The 19,029-nt window shown below is 49.4% G+C and overlaps 1 protein-coding gene across 3 annotated transcripts in view; it reads right to left on the bottom strand.

Moving 5' to 3' along the window:
* The window catches only part of BCOR (BCL6 corepressor), a 125,570-nt gene extending 122,459 nt beyond the window's left edge, over positions 1–3,111 (bottom strand). Inside the window, exon 1 of one of the 3 annotated variants that reach the window (XM_012448127.2) lies at positions 2,781–3,111. The gene's annotated coding sequence lies outside the window, so the exon portion shown is untranslated. The remainder of the gene's footprint in view (positions 1–2,780) is intronic. The other 2 variants (XM_012448128.2, XM_012448123.2) reach the window with 2 other exon arrangements.
* Positions 3,112–19,029: the final 15,918 nt, after the last annotated feature.

Raw genomic sequence — 19,029 nt, 5'->3', positions numbered from 1 at the left:
AACTGTGCGTGCCAAGCGCCAGCCCCGAGAAAGACAAAGAACACGGGCGCCTCCAGGTTTGCTCCTGAGGCCTCAGGGTCACCTCTGGGGCTTTCCCTTCACAGCCTCCGGCCCCTACAAGCCGCTCCCAGCCAGCCTCCGGAACAAACCCGCAGCCCTAAATCAGAATTCCAGTTCTCGAGCGCCACCCGGAGAGTTCACATTTCCCCTCCTCCGAGGCCGCGTGGTGCGCAAGTGAGACCCCGAGGGCGGCGGCAGCACACTTCTGGGCTGCCCCCTCCCCGCACGCAGCAGCGTGTACTCAGGAAAATAAAAAAGCCAAGAGAAAAACGTCGGCTATAAAATCCAACACGCAGGACCGGCTATTACTAAGTACCGACAACCCCAGGCAGGAGTTTGTAAGGAGTAAGCAACCCCAAATAGAAACTACAACTAAAATAAATCCTCTCTTCGCGTTCCATTAATTACGGTCCTGGAAGGTGGAACGCAAAGGGGACCCTGTCTTTTTAGGATACACACTGGCTGCGCCGATAGTGCTCAGTCCCGCACCTCCTCAGCACACATTTAGTACCAGGCAAAGAGCAAGTTTCGTATCTACCGACTGACCAGTTCTCAAGAGTATTTCTAATTAACTCAACGTGTATTAAATTGAAACAAAAATGATCTTGCTTGGAATATACATGGACAACTTGTATTTAGATGGGGTAAGTTCCCGCAGCTGTCTGACCACATTTGTCTGGTCCCTCAGAGAATCCACGGTTTCTAGCCCGGGAAGGGGCAGGCGGCCCTCATGGCTCCTCCTTCGGCGGTTTCCTGGCGAAGAGCCCATCCTCCCCAAGCACCGGGAACGGAGGCCGCCCGCATTAATACTCGCGGGCAGCCTGCTCTGACCTATACTGTCATTTTTTCCATCGGTCGGGATCGGGCTAGGGGGGTACGGGGGACTGGGGGGCGGGGGCTCTCCTCTGAGGGGCTCTGCACGGATCGTTGGGTTTTCCCCGGCGAACTTAACACGGAGGCAAAAGGGGCAGATGGAAACCAGGCCCCGGCTGGCCCCGCGCGCGTAAGCGCGGCACTCGGCAGCTCGACGCAAAGCCAGGGCTGGATTTTCGCGACCCGGGCCCGGCGGCCTCCCCGCGCCGGCGCGATCCTCTCTCCCTCCGGCAGAGCAAATGTGCTCGTCTAATTCCGCTCTGGAGACAGCAGCTGTGCGGCCAGAGAGGGAGAAAAAACCCGTAACTTTTTCAACAGAAAGTGTGTGCGCACCGAAGAGGTGAAGGCCCACCCCGATTCTGTGCACGTATCCACACAGCATCTAATCAGTGTCACTGCCAGGAATACGCTTCCGCGGCAGGCGACACCGCCGCCCCCGCCAACCTGCAGGAGGGAGGGGGTGATGCAAATGGCGTCTCGCGTCGTCCTAGACTCCGCATAGCACCCGCTGCCGCGACTCCGAGCCCACGTTGTAGCAAACTGGGGTGCAGCCTCTGGGGACGCGAACACGCCGGCGGCCCGAGCGGTCTCGGGGAAGAGGAACTAGCACCACTCCCCGCTCCGAGGCCGTTCCCCGCCCCCACCTCCGGAAGAGCCGCCCTTCCTCAACTGGGGTGAGGGGCGGGAAACTTTGCAAGAAAACTGTTCCGCGCCTTCCCCGCGTGGCACCTGAGAAGAACGTGGATGGGTTTCCCGTCCGAGGCCAGACCACGCTACCCTACTCTTCCAGGCCTCACATCTGAACCTCGTGAACTACGGAAGGGAGTACATTTCGGGCCACTGCGGTCGGCGGGGGGACACTAAAGTCAGGCGTCCTCAAGGGTTCTGGCAGATGGCCAAGTTTGTGTCCTTCCCTCCCACGCTGGAGTAGTGCGCGCCACTTTGGGAAAGCGTGAGATCCTTCACCACCGGCCACGAGGCCACCAATGTCTTCTAGGTGGGGCCGATGGTTTCTCTATAGCACCCCCTCCAGCCTCGTGGTCGCCGTCTGGCTCCGACAGTCCAGGGGAGCCCCCCGAGCTAGTCCGCGTCTTCCCTTGCCCGCTCTTCCGGGGGAAGGGGAGGCTGTTTGTGTGGTGTGCAGCCCCGCTCCGGCTCGCACCCCCGCGAGCCACCTCGCAGCCCTCCCCGGCCTCGGCCTCACAGATCCCCTCCCGGAGTAGCCCCGCGGGACGCACCCTCCCCCATGCTTAATGGGGCGCCCCTGGGACGCAGGCGGGGATGGCGGCTCCGGTCGTTCCCGGATTTGCGTGCAAGACGAAAACAAGGCCAGCGACTACAAGAGCGGCGCCTCCATTCTTGGGGTTCAGACGCCCGCATAGCCTCCGCGTCGGTTCCACTCTCGCCCGGGGAGCCCTCTTCGTGTCCCTGCCCCACTCCCCCGTGATTCCTCGTCCCGCCCGTGCTGCACCATGCGGAGCTCCGAGCGCCCTGGCTCCCACACCGGTCCCTCCATAACTCGCGCGCCTCCCTCGCTCCGGGCTCGGGGCGCCGCTCGCTCCCAGCCCCCCGAGTCAGCCGGTTCCACCTTCGGCGCCGAGAGCCGCCGCCCCGCGCCACCCCCGCCCGGCCCGGCCCTTGTCCCAGCCCGGCTCCCCCGCCAGCTGCGCCGCCACCGCCGCACGTGACCCGCCCCCGTCGCGGCTTCCGCTGAGCTGCCTGTTCCGGAGCACAAACAATTTCTGCTCTGACGCGGGGTCTCTCGGGGGCCCTGGCGTCCTCTACTCCTTGCTCCCCATCCCCACCCCCCACCTTCCGGGTACGAGAACTCAAAACAACTCGCTGACCTTAGGGCCGACCAGCTCCGTCTTCCACCGACTCCGGCATTCCGTTCAAACCCAGCAGTCGCGGCTTCTAAGATTTCACTCTGCACTGGGCTAGGGGGGAGGGGGCGAGTTCTCCGGGAGGGGGTGTCTCAGATCGAAAGAGCCACTTCACGCTCTTTCCCCTCCTCCGAGGTGAGTTTTTAGACTATCTGGAGGCCTTGGGGAAAGGCTAGCAGCCGCGTGCCAAGAACCCCCACCCCCACCCCGCCTTCTCCCCGCACATGCAGCCTTGTCTAGTGTGACCCGATTTCCAGGGTCAGCAACAGAGGGCCTGGCCAGCTTCGGAAATACCACCAAGCGGTGGACTGTGGCACCAGGCAGAGCTGGGGTGGGAGGACTGCACTAAATAATAATGGTAGCTCCCACTCCCATGCTCGTGCTAAGTTCTTCACAAGCCCTCCAACTTTACAGAGTGAGAAACTGAGGCATAGAGAAAGATCAGTCGTGTAAAATTGGGTAAAGCTCAGTTACCAAGCTAGGTAAGTGACTTAGTGAGGATTTGAACCCAGGTCTCTGAGTTCAGGATGGCTAAACATATGCTGTAAGTATGTTACAGTGCATACCTTGGTATCAATAGTTGTGACCTGTCTACAAAACCCAGTGTTTGTTTTTGAGCTGTATATTTTGCATGTAACATTGTAGCTGGCATATAGTAGACACTCAGTAAATATTGGTGGAATGAATGGGTGTCAAAATAAATGATTGACAGAATCATTGACAAGTGATGAAACAGCCCTAACCATTGTTCTTCCCAAGAGGATTCTCTTGCCATAATAAACCTCTAGCTGTTTTTTTTTTTTAGTGTTTATAGGTAACAGGAAACTCTTATTCAAAAATATATTAACCTTCTACCCCTACTCCCTAGTCAACCAGCCTGGTAGTCGTTTGAACTCGCTGGGGCACGTAGCCAAAGCAGCTTCAACTTGGTCTCAGCCATTTTTTTTTCCCACCCTGTTCTTGTTCTGTAGGATTCTGCTCAGGGTCAGGCAGCCTGGAACTGCAATTGACGTGATTCTGAACACATAAGCAACAGAGGAGGAGCATACACCCACCAAAGGTGATTCCTTGGCTTCCCTTCTACGGGCTGGTCAGGGTTTGGGGGAGTGTGGCTTACAGTTCTGTGGTTACTTTTTAATTCACAGACCACTCTGTGCAGCTGGCTTCAGAGTTGCAGCCCTCACCAGCTGTGAGGTTGCATCTCGAAGTAGACAGTCATCTACTTTAACCGACAGTTCGGCGATCCTAGTCCGTGGGACCACATCTGTGATTTGGAGAGCTACTTCTGGTGCTCTGGGCTGTCCTCCTTCTGGTGGCCCAAGAAAGGATGCATTAAAAACACTTATATTTGGCTGGGCGAGGTGGCTCATGCCTGTAATCCCAGCACTTTGGGAACCCAAGACAGGCGAATCACCTGAGGTCGGAGTTTGAGACCAGCCTGACCAACATAGAAAAACCCAGTCTCTACTAAAAAATACAAAATTAGCCAGGCATGGTGGTGCATGCCTGTAATCCCAGCTACTCGGGAGGCTGAGGTAGGAGAATCACTTGAACCTGGGAGGCAGAGGTTTCGGTTAGCCAACATTGTGCCATTGCACCCCCTCCAGCGTGGGCAACAAGAGCGAAACTCCGTCTCAAAAACAAAGAAAAAAACCCACTTATATTTAGATAGCTCAATAGAGTAGATGTTCATACCACATATTGGGAGTAAGTAGGGTAAAATTTAGAAAATCTCCCCTCTCCCTACTTCATTTTCTTGAGACGGAATCTCTCGCTAGGCTGGAGTGCAGTGGTGCAATCTCCGCTCACTGCAACCTCCACCTTCCAGGTTCAAGCGATTCTCCTGCCTCAGCCTCCCAAGTAGCTGGGACTACAGGCACATGCCACCACACCCAGCTAATTTTTATGTTTTTAGTAGAGACAGGGTTTCACCATGTTGGCCAGGATGGTCTCAATCTCTTGACTTCATCATCCACCTGCCTCCCAAAGTGCTGGGATTACAGGCGTGAGCCACCACGCCCGGCCTTATTTCTTTTCTTTTTTTGAGACAGCCTCCCAAAGTGCTAGGATTACAGGCACGAGTCACCGTGCCCGGCCTCCCTACTTCATTTTCTAAACCTTACCAGTTATCCTGTGTCACTAGTTGGGCAATCTGAAATGAGGCCAAATTCCACTTCAGGTTACCTGAAAGTGAACTTTCTCCTTTCCAATTTGATCCATCCAATACCTATTGACTATTATCCTTCCCTCCCTCACTCCTTCCTTTTTTCTTTCCCCACCCTCATAGTTATCTATTTTTGCTCATGTTCCTAAGATTATTAACCGAGAAATGAAAATGTGTATTTTCTCCAAGTTACAACCCAATCTTGATTACAAGGCTGTGGTTTCTGCCACCTCTTTTTTGTGGGGAGGGGATGGAGTTTCGCTCTTGTCGCCCAAGCTGGAGTGCAGTGGCGCAATCTCGGCTCACTGCAACCTTTGCCTCCCATGTTCAAGCGATTCTTCTGCCTCAGCCTCCCAAGTATGGGATTACAGGTGCCTACACCACCATGCCCAGCTAATTTTTACGTTTTTAATAGAAACAGGGTTTCGCCATATTGGTCAGGCTGGTCTGGAACTCCCGACCTTATGTGATCCACCTGCCTCGACCTCCCAAAGTGCTGGGATTACAGGCTTGAGCCACCGCACCTGGCCTCTGCCGCCTCTTTTACAGTCTGGTTTGGAGTGACCAGCAAGACCTCATGACCTCCACCTGTGGCCAGCCCAGGTTGGCAGCATCTGATGATTCCCAAGGAGGCCACAGGCCTCAATCCCACATTGCTGGGTTGTAGTTGAGAACAGCCTCCCCCAAACTCACCCCTCATGCCGAGGGGACTGGACAAGTGATGCTGAACCGGAGGTTCGGGATGCTAATTTGATTTATTGTCTGTGTGCAGCCTGGGGAAGAGAAAAGGCTCATAAAAGTGTTCTAGGCTGGTCATTCTGAATGTGAGCATTTATTTATCTGCAAAGCTGCCGAACATCCCTGCAGGAAGTTGCAGGCGCAGCAACCCCTGACTACACAGACAAAAGTCTCCCCTTTACACAGGGGTGCTTTTATTGTTTCCAACAGCTTTGTGCTTTCCCTGGGGGAAGAGGAGAGTCACATAGCAAGTGTTCTTCCTCTTTTCTCACGCTGCAGAGGAAGCGATGTTGTGGAAACAGTGGCATTAACTTGGCCTTCAAACCACACAGGAGCCAGCGTTGGGAAAAGCTTGGTGCACACAGGTACTCCTGTGTCTCATTGAGGGCCTGAGAAACTCCAGCCTGGGCCTGAACATGGGGATGATGGGTGCCCACAATGCAAGAGAAACTATACTTAGGAATCATTCCCTGGGTACAAGGGGCCCCTGAGGTATGGATGTTCTTGACCCCTTGAACCTGCTTCCAATTAGGAGTAAAGCTCCCAAGGGATGTATGGAGCATGTTTCATTCATTCTTCATTGATAAGACATTTACTGATTACCCACTGTATGCCAGGCACTGTACTAGGCATACAATGGTAAGCAAGAGATATGGTCACTGCGCTCATGGAGCTTACGTTCTACTTTTCTTGGCACACAAGCAAATAGGGTAGAGGATATAGTCCCTAAATCCTGCAGTGTCTGTCTCCTTAGTATCTATCCTGTCCTCTTCCTCATCCAACTACCCTAGTTCAGATCCTTTTGGACTCTTCAATAAACAACTGGGCCCCACCCCTCCCCCAGCTCATCTCCTTTATCTGATCATTCCACCCACTGCTTTAAGTCCTAGCTGCAAGGAGAGGGAAAGGGGCACTCCCATCTGAGTCAGCCTCTTTTATGAAGATTTCTCAGAAGTCCCACCCAATGGTTTCCACTTACATCTCATTGGCTACCTCTTTGTTTCTCTTCTTTATTTTTTTTGAGACGGGGTCTTGCTCTGTCACCCAGGCTGGAGTGCAGTGGTGCAATCACAGCTCACTAGAGCTTTGACCTCCTAGGCTCAAGTAATCCTCCCACCACAGCCTCTCAAGTAGCTGGGACCACCATGACCAGCTAATTTTTTATATTTTGTAGAGACGGGGTTCTCACTATGTTGTCTTAGCTGGTCTCAAACTCCTGGGCTCACGTGATCCTCCTCCTCAGCCTCCCAGAGTGCTGGGATTACAGGCATGAGCCACTGTGCCCGGCCTGGCCACCTCTTGCTGCAAGAAAGGCTACATGTCTCAGTAAGATCAGGCTGTTATAACAAATTATCACTTTGGGTGGTTTAAACTATAACAACAACAAAAAAGCATTTACCTCTCACAGTTCTACAAGTCCAAGATCATGATCAAGGTGCTGAGAATCGCACCTTGATCGTGCTATTGAGGCAGAGGTTGCAGTGAACCGAGATCTCACCACTGCATTCTAGCCTGGGTGTTGGAGTGAGACTTGGTCCTTCCCCCTGCAAAAAAAAAAAGAAAATAAAAAGAAATCAAGGTGCTGGCAGTTGAGGGCCTGCTGGAGCCGTCTTCTCATCGCATCCTCTCCTGGTAGAAAGCAGCAGAGAGAGAAAGCAAGCAAACCCTCTCCTGTCTTTTTAATAAGGGCACTAATGCCATTCATGACCTAATTATCTCCTAGAGGCTCCATGTCCTAATACCACCACATTGGGGTTAGGATTTCAACATACGAATTTAGGAAGGACACGAACATTCAGTTCACGGCACTGAGGAATGTCATCTTTTAGCTTGGGTACATTGTTATCTCAAATGATGAAGGAAGCGCAGGGGTGGATATCGGTGTAAGCAACTGGCCACCTTTGCTCCTAGTCTCACAGAGAATATGAGAACATTAAGCATATCGGTAGAGACGATTCAGTAGAGACCTCTTGGAGTCTAGTCCTGGTTCACACCCCTGTCGCTGGGGGTTGGGATGTCAACAGCTTCTGTGTAGCTGTAGCTACTACCAGATGAGCTAGTTCAGTTTTTTCTCCTGGGAGCGGTGGATTGGGAGAGAGAAGGCTGGTTAGTCAGGACAGGGCTGGCTCCATGGGCAAGCATGCAGTCGCATGGGCCCCATGCTTGGGGTTATTGCTCTGTAGCTGCCATCTTGAAATTCTGGGCCGACGCGGTGGCTCATGCCTGTAATCCCAGAACTTTGGGAGGCCAAGGCAGGTGGATCACCTGAGGTCAGTAGTTCGAGATCAGCCTGGCCAACATGCCGAAACTCCATCTCTACTAAAAATACAAAAATTAGCCAGACGTGGTAGCGGGCACCTGTAATCCCAGCTGCTTGGGAGACTGAGGCAGGAGAATCACTTGAACCCGGGAGGTGGAGGTTGCAGTGAGCCAAGATCACGCCATTGCACTCCAGCCTGGGCAACAAGAATGAGACTATGTCTAAATAGATAAATAAATAAATAAAGTAATTAATTAATTCTGAGTAAAATGATGTGTGTGTTTTGCAAGTGAAGTCTGATGAGACGAGGCATATACCAGAATCTTGGTGCTTCTGCTCATGCAGAAACCTACCTCCTGCTGCTTCCTGGCTCACCTGCCTGAGATGAGTCCTCAGATCCCCACTCCCCACTCCCCAGTCACTTGAGGTCCCTGGGCCCTGCCCAGCCTTCCACACACCACTGTGGCCTTGGGACTACTGCTGCCCTCTGTCCCTGGCAGGGGCCTTGGTGCTGAAATTGAGATCAGAGTTGTGGTCAGATGTGCTTCATGGCTTCTTGGGGTGGGACAAGGTGGTAGCCTTCCCTCCCCGGGCTGGCAGGGCCACAACACATTTGGCAGGGGCCTGTCCCCCACCTCTGAACTAGGTGCACAGCATCCCAGCATGAAAGTTGTGATTTTTTGGAGGCTGCCTGCCATAGATTGGGGCAGTGGGCCTGGAAGAAGGAGAGATTGATTTCTTTGTCTGAGGCCCACTTTTTTTTTTTTTGAGATGGAGTTTTGCTCTTGTTGCCCAGGCTGGAGTGCAATGATGTGATCTCAGCTCACTGCAACCTCTGCCTCCCAGGTTCAAGGAATTCTCCTACCTCAGCCTCCCGAGTAGCTGGGATTACAGGCCATGCCACTACCACACCCGCCTAATTTTTGTATTTTTAGTAGAGATGAGGCTGCTCCTTTTTGGCCAGGCTGGTCTCGAACTCCCGACCTCAGGTGATCCGCCCCACCTCGGCCTCCCAAAGTGCTGGGATTACAGGCATGAACCACAGTGCCTGGCTGGCCCTGCATTTTAATTTTTTTCTGGGCTCTGCAGATTATGTAGTCTGTTCTGACCACAGAGCCATTGTCTTTGAGGCTGTGTATGCCAGGCCAGGGAAAGCCAGTCTGCAGAAAGGCAGGGAAGAATTAAGCCGAAGTGCAATAGAGCTCCTTCAGAAACATTTGGCTCCAGAAAGAGGGCAAACATGGGCTCCTGATGCGGTTTCAGTGCCTGGGTCCTGATCCTGGGAAGCCTGGCTGCACTTTTGCTCCTGTATTCCTCCAGTCAGTTCCCTTCTATTCCTTGTGCTACCATTGAATGGATTTCCCTGATTGCCAACTAAAAGTTTCCTAATAAAGACCAAAAAAAAAAAAAAAAAGAAAGAAAGAAAGAGCTTGGTTTGCAGTTCCAGCCTCAACTTTGCCATTTAACTAGCTGTGTGACATTGGGCAAGTTAGTTATTCTCTCTGAGCCTTTGATTCCTCAGTCTTAAAATACTACTGGACATGGTAGTACCAGCGTTATCAATTATGATTAGGATTATCTATTTATGCCCCTTCTTGTTTGTTGTTGTTGTTGCTTTTGAGACTGAGTCTCGCTGTGTCACCCAGGCTGGAATGCAGTGGCGTGATCTTGGCTCACTGCAACCTCCACCTCCCAGGTTGAAGCGATTCTCCTCCCTCAGGCTCCTGAGTAGCTGGGCTTGCAGGCGCCATGCCCAGCTAATTTTTGTATTTTTAGTAGAGACAGGGTTTCACTAAGTTGGTCAGGCTGGTCTCAAACTCCTGACCTCAAGTGATTTGCCCACCTCAGCCTCCCAAAGTGCTGGGATTACAGGCGTGAGCCACCGCGCCCGGCCCTTTCTTGTTAATAGAAGGATTGAAGGCACAAAAGTATGCAGGAAATTTAGAGTGAAATGACTTCCTTCTCACACTGTTTTCTTGATACTTAAATACTGTTTATTTGAATCTGGTTAACTCCAGTAGGTAGAATAGGGCTGCATAAGATGGATGTCATAGGTTTGAGCACTGGACAGGTTTGCTTAGTGCATTTCTAGACTAAAGACTAAACCTATAAGGTGGATATTCCAGTTATCTATTGCTGCCCAATGAACAATCCCAAAGCTTAGTGGTTTAATAAAGTAGTGTTGGGAATAGATACTCGGTGTCACAAAGAAAAATTAGTACTGAGACAAAGGAGGCTGCTGGCCGTGGCCCTGGGCCTGCAGAGGTGGTGGGGGAATTGTGGGAAGTAGAAAAGTTCCTTTTTAACGTTTCCTTTATTGTTAAAGAATAAGTGTTCTAATAACTCTGTTAAGCCCTATCCGATGTGGCTGTTAGACATGCCATGCTTACAGGCATGTAGTACATTCTATGTCCTTGTACTTTAACCAGGATATCTGTACTGGACGTGCTCACAGGCATGTCCCAGCTCTCCATTGCTTTTACCTGTTTAGAAAAGTTTTAGGTTATTAGCCAATCGGGTTTTAGTTTAGGTTGTGAGGTCTGGCTCCAAGCAACGGAGAGCAGACACAGCAGTAAGGATGACCCCAAATGCGTAAGGGATAAGTTTGTGTGTTTTCCTTTGTTCTTTGTACTCTTGTGGCAAGATGGCTAGTGAGAGTACCCTTCCTGCAGTCCAAGAAGTAAAAATTGCATTGCTGAAAGATCCTTTGTCTCAGTGCTAAGTTTTCTTTGTGGCACCGAGCATCTATTTCCAACATCTATTTCCAACAAGTAGCAACCATGTCAATATATCTCATGGTCTTGTGGGTCAGGAATTGCAGCAGGACAAAGATGGATGACTCTTCTGTTCCACATGGGGTCAACTGCAGTCACTCTGTGGTACTCAGGTGGTGGATGTGGTCTGGACGGGGCCAAATCAGCCTCATGTACATATATGCTGCTTTGGTGGGGAAGGCTGGAAGTCTGGGCCCAGCTGGAACTGTAGAATGTGGTTCCCATCCGTGGCTTCTCCAGTGTGGTGATCTTAGGGTAGCAGCACATCTTCCAGGGTGGCCCAGATCTTGCAGAGTGAACCAAAAGACCAAGACAGAAGCTAGCCTTACATGTCATGCAGTATTACTTCTGTTGATTCACTTAGTTACAAAAGAGTTACAAGTCTACCCAGATTTAAAATCAGGCCATTACACAAGGGTGTGAATACCAACAGGCATGGGCCATTGGTGAAGGGGCATCTTTGGAGACTGGCTATCACAGTGGACTGATCAGTTCATTCGTAAAGTCTGTGCCTTTAGTCCTGGGTGGCAAAGTGTGACTGTGGATGGGAGAGTTCGGATCCATTCCCATTCGTCATCGGAAGGGTTCCAGCAAATCCTGAGTGAGGACTAGGAGATGGAAAATCTCTGAGGAACATCAGCCTCTGCAGAGTATCTGAAAGCTAAGCACCTGGGCTTTGGATGTTAAACTCTAGTCCTGGTTCAAAACCAGCCTCTTGGGCTCTTGAACTTATGAAAAGTCTCGGATTCCTATGAGGGAGTTACTATAATTATCTGCATTTTCTATAAGAGGAAGCTTAATTAAATTGCCCAGAATCACAGCTAGAAAATGGTACAGCTGGAATTTGAAACCAGGTATTTCTAACACAAAGCAGTAGGACATTTTACAGTTTACAGTTTAAGTAACTTTTCTGAGGTCACACAGAAGCCATAAATACAATTTAACATCCATTCATGGTAAATGTGCTTAGCAAACTTAGAAAAGAATGGGAAATTCCTACATCTGATAAGAGTATGTATAAGTAAAACTTGCAACAAACAATACATTTAATGGTAAAATATTGAAAGTTGTCACCCTGTGATCAGGAACTAGACAAGAATGCTTGTTATCATTCCTTCTGTTCATGATTATACTAGAGGTCATAGCCACTGCAATAAAGCAAGAAAAAGAAATAAAAAGCCTCCAGATTGGAAAGGAAGATATTAAAGTATCATTATTTGCAGATGGCATGGTTGTGTACACAGAAAATACCAAGGAACCTACAATTCAACTATTAGAATTAATAAATGAATTCATTCTAAATGGCATTTTTGTCAGAAAAAAATAATACATGAATTCATCAAGGTCACTGAATTTTATTTTATTTTTTTTCAGACAGAGTCTTGCTCTGTTGCCAGGCATCAGACTGGAGTGCAGTGGCACAATCTCGGCTCACTGCAACCTCTGCCTCCCGGGTTCAAGCAATTCTCCTGCCTCAACCTCCCTAGTAGCTGAGACTACAGGCATGTGCCACCATGCCCAGCTGATTTTTGTATTTTAGTAGAGACAGCGTTTCACCACGTTGGCCAGGATGGTCTCGATCTCTTGACTTCGTAATCTGCCTGCCTCTGACTCTCAAAGTGCTGGGATTACAGGCGTGAGCCACCTCGCCCAGCCCAAGGTCATTGAATTTAATGTAGAGGATCTATTGTGAGGATTCAATGAGAAATTTATATCAAATACTAAACCCTTACCTACTTACTCCTCACAACCACCTCTCCTTGGCCTGTGACACTGGTCACACTTCTTCCCTGATATCCTCTTTTCTCTGGCTTCCTTGACACTGTCCTTGTGTCTGTCCTCATCACCCTCCGGATTTCTTTCTCAGTTTCCTGTTCAGGTGTCTGTTCCTACAATGCCAGGCATGCTTAGGGTTCTGTCCACAAGCAGTGCTGTGGCAAGCACAGCTCTATCGTGTTCTGTGTGGATGGCACCTCTTCTGGTTGTCTGACACCTTCATCGTTTCTTTCTTGGACTCTCACTGACCTAGTCTTTAGCTCTCTTGCCTCCAGTCTTGTTCCCTTTGCATCCATCTGTCACACAGCCCCCAGGGTGACTTTCCTAAAGTGCACAGCTGATCTTGCCATCCTTTCCCTGTTTAAATTCTTTCAAGACCTTGAGACACTTTGACTAAGTTTAACATCATCTGTGCGGTGGCCGTATAGCCCCCATGATCACTCTGCTGCTCACTGCTAATATGCCATGTTCTCACTTCTATGCCTTTCTTAATTTGGGTACCTCTACAAGCTGATTCTGAGCCAAGGGTTTTTGAGCATAAGTGAGATAATCCCAGGAAGCACAGTGAGGGGATGGGAATTAAGACAGAGCAGGGAGGAAGGCTAGTAAAGGGTGCATTTTGAACAGGTTACCTATGTGAGCAATTGGAGTTCAGTTCTGCCGGTGACCTTCTGGGGTCCTGTGTAGCACACCCTTTAGGACTGTCCCAACAAGGAGTGAGGAAGCAGGAGGATTTATCCACCAACTCCCACACAGGGGTGTGCTGGTAAACCAGCTTTCTGGTAGAATTGTAAAAGTCCCAATTTGTAGTGTTTGCCGATTGCCATGGTATAAATATTCCTACTAGAGCTGATTCCGGGCTATCAGTGTTTAGCAGTTGGCTGGCAAATTTTCTTTCTTCCTTTTTTTTTTTTTTTTTAAAGGGAGTCTCACTGTCGCCTAGGCTGGAATGCAGCGGTGCGATCTCGGCTCAATGCAACCTCTGCTTCCCTGGTTAAAGCGATTGTGATTCTACTGTCTCAGCCTTCCGAGTAGCTGGGATTACAGGCACCCACCACCATGCCCGGCTAAATTTTTGTATTTTGATAGAGACAGGGTTTCATTATGTCAGCCAGGATGGTCTACATCTCCTGACCTCGTGATTCACCTGCCTTGGCCTCCCAAAGTGCTGGGATTACAGGAGTGAGCCACTGCACTTTTCCAAATATTTAACAATCCGGCTCTCCAGAGCTAGTACTGCTGCCCCGGCACATCACTGCTCTCATTCCTCATGAGTTGAGGGTTATTTCTGGGACGTTGAGCTCTTAGGATCTGCCCCCACATACAGTGTCTAGCTGAGCATGCTTCTGAGCCAAGAGAACATCCTCAGATGGAGTAGCAGGACCTCGTTGTACTTGGGAAGTCTTTCCAGGTGCCTTCCAGGGTGGATGGAGGGATATGAGTGGGCACCCATAGCTTCGAGGGCTTTGCACAGGCTCTTCCCTCTGCCTGGAATGCCTGCTCCTTTTTTTTTGAGACAGCATCTTTCTCTATCTCCCAAGCTGGAGTGCATTGGCATGATCACCGCTCACTATACCCTTGAACTCCCTGGCTCCAGCAATCCTCCCATCTCAGCCTCCTGAGTAGCTGGGACTACAGGCTCACACCAACACGTCTGGCCAATTTTTTTTTTTTTTTTTTTTTGAGACAGAGTCCAGCTCTGTGGCCCAGGCTGGAGTGCAATGATGCAATCTCAGCTCACTGCAACCTCCGACTCCTGGGTTTAAACAATTCTCTTGCCTCAGCTTCCCGAGTAGCTGGTATTATAGGCGACAGCCATAACACCTGGCTAGTTTTTTGGTATTTTTAGTAGAGATGGGGTTTCTCCACGTTGGCCAGACTGGTCTCGAACTCCTAACCTCAGGTGATCTGCCCGTCTTGGCCTCTCAACGTGCTGGGATTATAGGCGTGAGCCACCATGCCCGGTCCTCTGGCCAATTTTTAAATATTTTTTTGTAAAGACGGGATTCTGCTGTTTTGCCCAGGCTAGTCACCGGCTCCTGGGCTCAAGCAGTCCTTCCACCTCAGCCCCCCAAACACCAAAAGTGCTGGGATTACAGGAGTGAGGCACTGTGCCCAGCAGCCTGCTCCTTCTTTATTTGTTGTTTTTTTTTTTTGAGATAGGGTCTTCTTGTTCTGTCACCCAGGTGGGAGTGCAGTGGCACAATCTCAGCTCATTGTAGCCTCAACCTCCCGAGTTCAAGCGACCTTCCCACCTCAGCTTCCAGAGTAGCTGGGACTACAGTCACACACCATCATGCCTGGCTAATTTTTTTTTTTTTTTTGTAGAAACTGCGTTTCACCATGTTGCCCAGGCTGGTCTCAAACTCCTGACCTCAAATGATCCACCTACGTCAGCCTCTCAAAATGCTGGGATTACAGGTGTTCACCACCGAGTCCTTCTTAATCCCCTTGCCGAGCTCCTGCTCATCCTTCGATCCTCAGTTATAGTGTCACCACCTCTGTGAAGCCCTCCTGGAGTTCCCACTTGTTGTTCTTTCTCTCATTACAGCACAAAAACATGCTCTCACGCTCTCAGCTTGTCAGCTGTTACACATCTTTCTCTCCCACTAGACTGCAAGCTGCTGAGGCCAGGGATGATGTCTATTACTTTCTGTACCAGGAACCTTTTCCTATAACCTTCTGTATCCTCGGTGTTTAACCCATTTTAGCTATTTAATAAATAGATAACCCGCCCCTCCCCACCCTGGCACGCAGCAATGTTTGAGTCAAATGAGCATTCTTCCTCCCCACTCTGCATTTATAGATCTACTTCTCAATCCATCAACTGGTCTCGCTACAGCTTTATTGCTTATTCCCATCCATTTCCAAAGAGGACTTTAGGAAGCAAGCAGGTGCTTCCTTTCCCATGAAGGTGTGAGCGACCATATTTTCTGAAGCAATGATCAAGACACGTGATCTGACACATGTTCCAACACATGGTCTGACAATGGGACAGAATATTTTAAATCCCCACCGTCTCGACAAATCTGGGCTGCGTGGCTCTGTGTAGAAGAGAGCCAGGAGCCACGGCCTCGTAATATACACCCAGAGCAGGCAGGAGTTTGCTTTAAAGACCTCTGTGATTTTAAGAGTGGCACGTGAAGAGAGCTGAAAAGAGAGGTTGATTTCCGCAGCACTCTAGCTGTAGTGATCATACGGAGCTGGGAAAAATTTGTGGTAGAAACAAGCTCTCATTAAGACCATATGCTCTCTTTCTAATCGATGGCTCTTAGAAGTAATTCCCCGACATTTCATTCATTTTTACTGCCTCCCCTTCGGGGGCAGGAAGAACAGCGTTGTTAGCCTGCGTTTATAGATGAGGGTATTTAGAAACAGAGAGGTTAAATGGCTCAGCCCCAGTCACAGAGTGAATCGGAGACACAGCCAGCCTCGAATCCAGAATTCCGACTTGAGCTTCTGTGCCAAGATCCCTCGGGGCACATTTCCTCTCTAATTTGCATAAATCATCAACATTTTTTTCCAAGCTTGTGCTGAGAAAGCCCCTTTTCAAACAGCGGAAACTCCCTTTGCCTTCTGTCGCCTTAGTTTTATTTTATGAACCAAATTCTTTTACTTCAACACGTAGACTTGCTATTTTCCCTTCCGTTGAGCCCTTTTCAAAAGAGGTCGTGACCTTTGCTTATAGATGCAATGGAAACGGGTGAACCCAAATGAAATAAAACAGATGATCTAGAGACCATATAAAGTGTAATTTCAACCAATGTTCAAAATACCATGCAGTTGATAATAAATCTTGGATCCTGGCAGGTTATCAGAAAAATAAGAATGGCTAAATGCTGCTACCAGTGTTTGAACCCTGTTGGGTGTAAGACACACCTCCGATTTGGGGGAGCAGATTCATGGGATTAGAAACTGGCGCCAGTCGCGGTGGCTCACGCCTGTAATCCCAGCACTTTGGGAGAGCAAGGTGGGTGGATCACAAGATCGAGACTATCTTGGCCAACATGGTGAAATCCCGTCTCTACTAAAAATACAAAAATTAGCCAGGCATGGTGCTGCATGCTTGTAGTCCCAACTACTTGGGAGGCTGAAGTGGAAGAACCACTTGAACCCAGGAGGCGGAGGTTGCAGTGAGCTGAGATTGCGCCACTGCACTCCAGCCTGGTGACAGAGTAAGACTACGTTAAAAAGAGAGAGAGAGAGAAAGAAATGAGAAACTGGACATTCCAGGGCTATTCAAGTGTCGAGAAATTTCAGTTTGGAAATATGTTTGGACTCATACCTGAGACTGACGATATGTGAACCAAGGCTTTTTTTTTTTTTAATCTTGAGGCAGAGTTTTCTCTTGTTGCCCAGGCTGGAGTGCAATGGCGCAATCTTGGCTCACCACAACCTCCGCCTCCCGGGTTCAAGCAATTCTCCTGCCTCAGCCTCCCAAAGTAGCTGGGATTACAGGCATTCGCCACCACGCCCAGCTAATTTTGTATTTTTGGTAGAGACAGGGTTTCTCCACATTGGTCAGGCTGATCTTGAACTCCCGATCTCAGGTGATCCACCCGCCTCGGCCTCCCAAAGTGTTGGGATCACAGGCATGAGCCACTGTGCCTGGCCTAACCAGGGCTTTTAATCACCAGCATAATCACACATTTACTCCCAACTCTTTCACATATTTAAAACATTCTTAGCTCATGACCTCATGTGCCTGATGGTCCTTGGGTGACTCTAGTATTAAGGTTTCTGGGTATGAACTGCACTTCCTGGGATCCCAGGTCAGCACTTAGCACAATGCTGCTGCTTTAGGAATAGTAATAATCCTCTTGAGAGTAAAAACATATGCAATGTGCTTGGGAAAAACTTCCCCTCCCTGTCAAATATGGTAGAGAATCAAAATAATTTATGGCTCGTCTGTTTAATCATTAGAAAAAAATGAAGTCTATTTGAAATCTTTGGTAAAATCCAATTCAGCATATAGAAAAAAGCTTTTTGTCTACATGATATAGTCATTTTTTCCTTTATTTTTATTTTTTTGAGAGAGAGTCTGTTTCCTAGTCTGGAGTGCAGTGGCACAATCTTGGCTCACTGCAACCTCCGCCTCCTGGGTTCAAGCTATTCTCCTGCCTCAGCCACCTGAGCAGCTGGGATTATAGGCCTGCACCACCACGCCCAGCTAATTTTTGTATTTTTAGTAGAGACGGGATTTCACCATGTTGTCCAGGCAGGTCTCGAACTCCTGACATCAAGTGATCTGTCCGCCTCAGCCTCCCAAAGTGCTGGGATTACAGACATGAGCCACTACACCCAGCCCTAGTCATTTATTTTATTACTTATTAAATTAGTTAGCTATTACTGCAATAATGCTGCATAACAAAAGTTTTAAACGCACCAAAACTCAGTGACTTCAAGCTTGATGTGAAGGTCGGCTGGGGTTTCGTTGCTCTTAGCTGAGTTTGGCTGCACGCTGTGGCTTGAGTCTTCTCCACATGTTCTGTCCTTCCCCTTGGACCGGCAGCTTCCTGGACTGTTCTTTTCTTCTGGAAGATCAATGGAGAGCAAAAAGCAGGCCAAACTGTGCAGGCAAATGTAAAACCTGTGCTGGTAATGCATCTGCTCATGTTCCATTGAGTAGAGCAAGCCACGCTGTCAAGTCCAAAGTCAAATGGGTCAGGGAGGCACACCAAGAGGGAGGGGAGGGGGAGTGAATATTTGTTGAACGATACTCCAGTCACCTGTAATCATCATCCCTAATAGCCTGTGGATCCTGGCAGGTTACCAGAAAAATAAGAATGGCTATATGCTGCTACTAGTGTTTGAATCCTGTATTGGGTCTCCCCAAACATCATATGTCAAGGCTTCAACTTCAGAATGTGACTGTATTTGGAGATAGGGGCTTTACAGAGGTGATTAAGTCAAAATGAGGCTGTTAATGCTGGACCTAATCCATTATGATTGGTGTCCTTATAAGATGAAACAATTTGGAAACATGAGCGATACCGGGGGTAGTTGCATAGAGGAAAGACCATGTGAGGATATACTGAGAAGGCGGCAGTCTGCAAGCCAAGGAGAGAGGCCTCAGGTGAAACCAACTCTGTTGACACCTTGATCTTGGACCTCCAGCCTTCAGAACCATGAGAAAATAAATGTCTGTTGTTTAAGCCCCTGAGTCTGGTATTTTCTTTCTTTCTTTTTTTTTGAGATGGAGTCTTGCTCTGTCACCCAGGCTGGAGGGCAGTGGCACGATCTCAGCTCACTGCAATCTCTGCCTCTTGGGTTCAAGCGAATCTCCTCCCTCATCCTCCCACGTAGCTGGGATTACAGGCACATGCCACCACGCCTGGCTAATTTTTCTATTTTTGGTAGAGACGGGGTTTCACCATGTTGGTCAGGCTGGTCTCGAACTCCTGTCCTCAATTGATCCACCCACCTCGGCCTCCCAAAGTGCTGGGATTACAGGTGTGAGCCACCATGTCTGTCCTGGTATTTTCTTATGGCAGCCTGAGC

Source organism: Aotus nancymaae, unplaced genomic scaffold (assembly GCF_030222135.1).
Source record: "Aotus nancymaae isolate 86718 unplaced genomic scaffold, 86718_ANA_hifiasm-v0.15.2.pri h1tg000058l, whole genome shotgun sequence".
NCBI classification, from domain to species: domain Eukaryota; kingdom Metazoa; phylum Chordata; class Mammalia; order Primates; family Aotidae; genus Aotus; species Aotus nancymaae.
The sequence above is the reverse complement of the archived record's forward strand: the minus strand, read 5'-3'. Positions and strand labels throughout refer to the sequence as shown.